Source organism: Carassius auratus, unplaced genomic scaffold (genome assembly GCF_003368295.1).
Source record: "Carassius auratus strain Wakin unplaced genomic scaffold, ASM336829v1 scaf_tig00217591, whole genome shotgun sequence".
NCBI lineage: Eukaryota > Metazoa > Chordata > Actinopteri > Cypriniformes > Cyprinidae > Carassius > Carassius auratus.
This window is the reverse complement of record NW_020529135.1, coordinates 99,502-106,510: the sequence shown is the minus strand read 5'-3', so window position 1 is coordinate 106,510 and position 7,009 is coordinate 99,502. Positions and strand designations below refer to the sequence as shown.

At 47.8% G+C, this 7,009-nt stretch overlaps 1 long non-coding RNA gene across 1 annotated transcript; it reads left to right on the top strand.

Moving 5' to 3' along the window:
* Positions 1-5,217: 5,217 nt before the first annotated feature.
* LOC113101278 (uncharacterized) lies at positions 5,218-5,961 on the top strand. Its single transcript, XR_003289966.1, has 3 exons — positions 5,218-5,505; positions 5,583-5,760; positions 5,921-5,961. It is a non-coding gene; the product is annotated as an uncharacterized LOC113101278 (long non-coding RNA).
* The last annotated feature ends 1,048 nt before the right edge of the window (positions 5,962-7,009 follow it).

The following is a 7,009-nucleotide window of genomic DNA, read 5'->3' as shown; positions in this document are numbered from 1 at the left end:
AACCTTCTGGCACCCCTCAGGAACCTAACGATCAGGTCATGCCTCCCCAGGGACTGGCCGTCCACTGCATCGTGATGGGCTGCAATGGGAGCCACATACACCTTCAGGGTGGAGGGTGACAGCCCACGCTCCAGCCTTTCTTGCAGGAAAGAAAGCACGACACTGACCGAGCATCTCCGGGGGTCTTCTCGGTGAGAAGAACACCAATTCGTGAACGGACTCCACTTCAGAGCATAGGCCTGCCTCGTAGAAGGGGCTCTAGCCTGAGTGATAGTGTCTATCACCGCTGGGGGCAGATCACTTAGGTCTGCCACGTCCCATCTAGAAGCCACACGTGGAGGTTCCAGAGATCTGGACGCGGGTGCCAAATGGTGCCAAGCCACTGAGAGAGAAGGTCTCTCCTCAGGGGGATGCGCCAGGGAGGGGCTGTCACGAGGAGCATGAGTTCCGAAAACCAGGTCCGGGTGGGCCAATAAGGCGCAACCAACAGGACCTGTTCCTCGTCCTCCCTGACCTTGCACAGTGTCTGTGCGAGCAGGCTCACTGGGGGAAACGCATTCTTGCGTAAAGCCCGAGGCCAGCTGTGTGCCAGTGCATCTGTGCCCAGGGGGGCCTGGGACAGGGAATAGTACAGCTGGCAGTGGGAGGACTCGTGGGAAGCAAACAGGTCTACCTGGGCTTCCCCGAATCGACTCCAGATCAGCTGGACCATCTGGGGATGGAGTCGCCATTCCCCGGGGAAAGTGAGCTGTCGTGAGAGCGCGTCGGCTGCACGATTGAGCTCCCCTGGGATGTGGACAGGTCTGACTCCAGAGGAGGAGATGGCGGGCGAGTTGAGACATGCAACGTGATCGTAGACCGCCCTGTCGGTTGATGTACGAAACAGCCGCAGTGTTGTCCGTGCGGACCAACACGTGCTTGTCCAGCACTAGCGGACGAAACCGTCGCAAAGCTAGATGCACTGCCAGCAACTCCAGGCAGTTGATGTGCCAAAGCAGTCGAGGTCCTGTCCAGGACCCTGAAGCTGCCTGCCCGTTGCATGTCGCGCCCCAGCCCGAATTAGAGGCATCTGTTGTGACAACAACGGAATGGTGGCAACCGGAGGATCACGTCGTGGCGAGATGTGCTGTATGGCCTCAGTCTGCTGTTGTTCTGTCAGGAACTACTGGGCACAGCCCCTGACAGCGTCGCCACACAGGACAGCCTGGGACATGGGAGCATCGAGAAAATGCACTTTGTCAATGTCTCTCATACAGACTAGGCTGAACCTGAAACGGCACTACTGGACCACCAGAGTGGACATCGCCTACCCGAGGGACTGCGTTGTGACTTCCGTCACCCAGAAGGGGGAGGTCAGTTGCCATGCGCAGCTCCTGCATCAACCTCGGGTTGGTCCTACCCTCGTGCATTTGTTAAAGCCTTGGCTTGTTGGGTTTGCAGGATAGCCATGGCATGCAAAGCAGAGACAGCTTGGCCCGCAGCACTGTAAGCCTTGGTAGCGAGCACGGCCGACAGCTTACAGGCCTTGGGTGAGAGGCGCGGACTATCTCTCCCAGTGGCGGCGTTTTGCGGACACAAGTGCACCGCAATCGCACTCTCCTGCTGGGGAATGTCAACACTAGCTGCCCCGCCATCGAGGGTAGTGAGGACGGAGGAACGAAATGAGCTGCTTCCGGCCGTAAAAGGGGCCATCCACGACTACATCACTTCCCCATGCACATCCGGGAAGAAAGGAACCGGAGTAAAAGGTTCAGTTGTGAGTCGCACTCCACACCGAGAACCAATCAAACAGCCATGAGCACTCAGGGCTGGGCGGTGCATTCACCTCCATCCTGATGCTCACAGCTGCCCGGGCAAGCACGGCTGTCAACTCTGGGTCCAATTCGGCAGTGGCGACAACACCCGAGGGGGGCAGCCCCGCCGAATCTTCATCCACAGAGGTCAACAGCCCATCCCTGATGCTGCAATCGACATCTGATCTCCAGCGGCAAACTGAATGACCCGTTGGGACTGCCATAAGACAGCCCAGCAAAATCACCCAGCAGCCGCACAGGACAAACACTGCGGAAGGGGTAAGAGGTCCGTTGGGCGTGGCCCGGCGGAGAAGCTCTCACTGTCACCTTCAAATCTCCCAGAGCATTAGCCGCCGGTCCTCTGCTTGAGACAGAGAAACCAGAACGGGTAGTGACAGAGGGGTCTGCTCCTTTCCCTTTAAGAAAGGGGAGACGCGGTCACAGCGTTGCCATGGTCACACACGCAGTGCGTGCATGAACCATCCACGAACGCGCCTTCAGCGTGCTGAATGCCCAGACACGGAAGAGAGCGAACGTGGCCGTTGTCAGAGAACAGGAAACGACCGCATCCAGAAGGACGCGGACTAAACGGCGTCTTGAAAAAGACGCGAATCGTCTGCGATTTGCTCTTTTAGGAAATCTGCTCTCTTAGTTGAAGCGCCCAGGGGAATCGCTGAAAGGGTGTAACAGTGGTTGATTTGTCCCCCACAATTTGACCATAAAATAAAACAAACAAAAAAAATATTTTTAGTGGGAACCGAACTCGGGTCCCCCAGGTGGTGACGCAATGTCATGACCGCTAGGCCACACGTAACCTGTGACGTCAGCAGCACTCACATTGACCTGTTTCTCAGGCCGAAAGCCTCGAATGAAAAAAAAAAAAAACAATCAGTTATTGTTCGGGCGCCAGACAGGTATATACTATATGCCTGTCACACTTTAATTTAGTTCATTCCGGATAGCACACCAGACTGACAAAACCATCCGTATACAAAAGAAAGATAACAGAAATTATATGCAATTTAGATTTACTTTAATTTGATGACATCATTAATATGGACACTTTTCAAATAATTAAGCAACACAATTTTCAATAACAAATAGAAACTAAATTGAACAAACAAGAAAAGAAAGAAAAATCACTTTTTAACGATTTGAAAATGAAATAGGTGTGTGTATGGGTGTGTGTGTGGTTCTGTGGTTAGTGAGAGCAACTGACCAAATAAACAGCACGGGAGTGAGTGACCTTGGAACCTCGGTGGCGGCAGCTCATTTTAGCTCCTTCTCCACTCCAGCTCCAAATCAAAGATTTCGGGAGGTGCAGAATTCCAGAGTATTTTTTTAAAACTGTGAGAATTCGCCAGCCATGCGAATTGCCTGTTAGCAACAGACCCACCCGGTAGCGTAGCACCAACCCCTCTTTGCGAGCTTCCGGAAACACCCTCCGAGATCCAGCATTCACCCGTCAAAGACTGCCTCCACGGAGCAATTCCCTTACGAAAATTAACCATGGTTTTACTACAAATAAAACCAAAAAACCATGGTTACTGTAGTTAAACCATGGTAACCACAAATTAACCATGGTTTTGCTATATTAACCATAGTTTAACCATGGTATTTGTAGTAAATCTGTGGTTTTACAAATGGCAGTCAATACGCCAAAAAACCATGGGTTACTACAGTTTTACTATAATAAAACCATGGTTATTTTTCGTAAGGGTTGGTCAGTAAGAAAACTCCCCTTTTTAGTCTTTGAACGTGCCCCCTATATACACGCTCCTCGTAATTAGTACTGTCCTCCAATCCTAAGATGTTTTAGTTGGAAGGAGGAGTCAAATGAACAAAGGGGCAGTACAAAGATGTGTAATGCCACATTCTCCCCCCCAGGATGAAACAACCCATGGTTGTTATGGAAGAATAATCAAAATCCTCCTCATCTGAGGTTTCTTGAAAGATGTCTTGAAGTCTTTTCTTTGCTTGGTCCTCCAACTGCTAAGCTGTGGGAAAACAGATTTTAAGATTGCACACATGTGCCGTGCGCACATCTTCTCCAGTGGTCTCCAACGCTATGCAATAATTTAAAGGTCCCAGTGACTTCAGAACCCGGTAAGGCCCTTTCCATTTGGGTGCCAATTTGGCACTAAACTTGTGTTGTGCACTAGATTGGGGAAAATTTTGCAGCCATACCCGGTCTTTGATCTTGAAAGTGCTGTCTCGTCTTCTTTTGTTATAGTTCAAAAGTTGTCGATGTTGGGCTTTTCTGATACTCTCTTTAACTTGAGATTGCAGATGTTGTATGTGAGAAACAATGTCATAGGAGGTGGTGTCAGGAGTGAGATTTGGACCATGTAGCATTTTGTCCATAGGCCCTTCCAGTTTCCTTCCAAGCTGCAATTCTGCAGGAGTTATTCCAGTGGTTTCCTGAATTGCAGAATTAATGGCGAATCTCATTTCTGGTAAGAACTGGTCCCATTTCGTGTGGTTTTCATCCACATATGATGCAATCATACTCTTAAGAGTTCTGTTTACTCGTTCTGTCATGTTTGTTTGAGGATGATATGCTGTAGTTAACTTCGGTGTTACCCTCCATTTTTCACATACTTCTCTGAACACAGATGAGACAAACTGGGTGCCTCTATCAGAGAGAATGAAGTCTGGGACTCCCCAACGAGTTAAGATTTATTTTCTGAGAATTGTTGCAATATTTTGAGCGGTGGCGTTACGCATGGGGAAGAACTCAACCCATCGTGAATAATAATCCACAAAAACCAGTAAGTACTCATTTTGCTGTGTACTCCGGGGTAGTGGGCCCATAATATCAACTCCCAGCATTTGGTTTGGTTTAGTGGTGGTAACTATTTGGAGTTTCCCTGCAGGTTTCTGGTTATCATGTTGAAGGGTTTGGCATTTTACACATTCCTTGACATGATGTTTCACATCCGTCCACATCCCTGGCCAAAACGTTACTTCCTGGAGTCATTTATAGGTCTTATAAATTCCTCTATGACCACTCAGGGGGTGTGAATGATAATGTTGCAGGAGAGTTGGCCAGAGACTGTTGGGAACATACACTCTGTAGTGTATTTGATCATTTTTCAGGTGAGATTTGTGATACAGCTTGTCTTCTACCACTTCGTATTGGTCTGTTTGAGGGCTTTGTTCTTCTGCTACTGCTTGTAACAACTTTATTACTTCACAGTCTTTATGCTGTTCTTCCCACAGAACAATATCGGTCACTGGAAGCTCTGAAAGTTGATCCGTCTGTTGCTTGGTGTAAAGTGCTGTGATAGGAGTCTTTGCTGTGACTGATGACCTGGACAGAGCATCAGGGGCGACGTTTAATTTCCCTTTACGGTATTCAATGACAAAGTTGAATTTTTGCAATCTTAAGACCAATCGGATGAGGCGGCTGTTGGTTTTAGTGGATCCCATGACCCATTGTAGAGCGGAATGGTCTGTGACAACCGTGAAAAGCTTGTATTCCAGGTAATGTTGCCACTTCTCTAAGGCCCATATAACTGCCAGACACTCTTTTTCTGTTGCCGTGTAGTTGATCTCTGCTCCAGTTAATGTTCGACTGGCATATGCAATAACCTCCTCCCTACCTAGTTCTTTTCTCTGCGAGAGAATGGCACCCAGTCCAGTATCACTGGCATCTGTGTAAACAATGAACGGGACTTGCAGATCAGGGTGGCCGAGAATGGGGGGCGAGGTAAGGCATGCTTTTAACTGGTCAAACACTTGCTGACACTGTTTTGTCCATTTAAACACCTGTCCCTTTTTTTTCAGGGAATTGAGGGGCTCAGCAATTTTAGAAAAATTTGGCACAAACCGGTGGTACCAACCGGCTAATCCCAAGAACCTCTGAACTTCCTTCAAGGTGTTGGGAGCAGGAAAGGCACGAATGGCTTCAACTTTACTTGGATCAGCTGTGATGCCCTTATTGCTCACCACGTGTCCTAGAAAGGTGATTTTTGGAAGGAAAAAATTGCACTTTTCAAATTAATATTGAGACCGGCAGTTTCCAGCCTGTGGAGAACAGTTTTCAGGTCATAGAAGTGTTGAACTACTGACGAAGAATAAATGATAATGTCGTCAATATAGACAAAACATATTTTCTTTCTTAGCTCCCCCAGGACTGTCTCCATCAGCCTCTGGAAGGTAGCAGGGGCATCTTTTAACCCGAAAGGCATGACATTGAAATGATACAGACCTGCAGACACGATAAAAGCAGTCTTGGCTTTACTATCAGGGTCCATCATCACTTGCCAATATCCACAGTTAAGGTCTAGAGTGGAGAAAATGGATGCCCCGGAGAGTGATTCTAGGATCTCAGTGATGTTCGGAAGAGGGTAAGCGTCATTTTCAGTAATTCCATTCACTTTACGGAAGTCTAAACAGAATCTTAACTTTCCTTTTTTCTTTGGAACCAGAACTACAGGTGAGGCCCAAGCAGAATGTGATGGCTCCACAATCCCCTCTTTCAACATTACTTCCAATTGTTCCTCCATTGCTTGTTGCTTGACAGGGGATAACCGATATGGCCGTTGTTTGATAGGAACCTGGCAGGTAGTATAGATGTAATGTTGTAGGACATCCGTTCGCCCAGTTTGGTGAGTACATACTTGTGGTTTGCTTTCTAATATCTGAAGTAGCTGTTGTTTTCCACCCATAGGTAGATGTGCTTTACTTACAGCATCTCTAATTAAGGTTGCATCATCCACACTGTCAGTTTGTAACATGGTTAAGGGAGGAGGAACAGCACTTAACAAGGTTAGGTTTAGTTTGCCTTTGCTAGTTCTTTTCTTTTCCTTCATTGGTGGTGAGTTCACCAGTGGTTCACTAGCATTTCCAGGTTGGAATGGATGTTCTTCAGAAGGGTCTGACTGAAAAGAATATTTTTGTTCACTGACATTAATTTGCAAGCCACTGAAAAAAATGAAGTCCAATCCCAAGATGATGGCATAAGCAAGAGCTTGAGAAGGGAGAACCACAGCAGGTACTGTGATGGATTTTTTGTGCAGATGAACATTAATGTTTATCCATCCTAAAGGACCCTCAGCTTTGCCATTAGCTAAGTAAAGAGGACCACAGGACCAATGTTGGAGATGAAGAGGGTTTGCAATTTGCTCCATAAGATTCTCATGAATTAACGTGTAACTTGCTCCAGTATCCACGATCGCTTTCCCAGACCAAGATCCAATGCTAATTGGAAC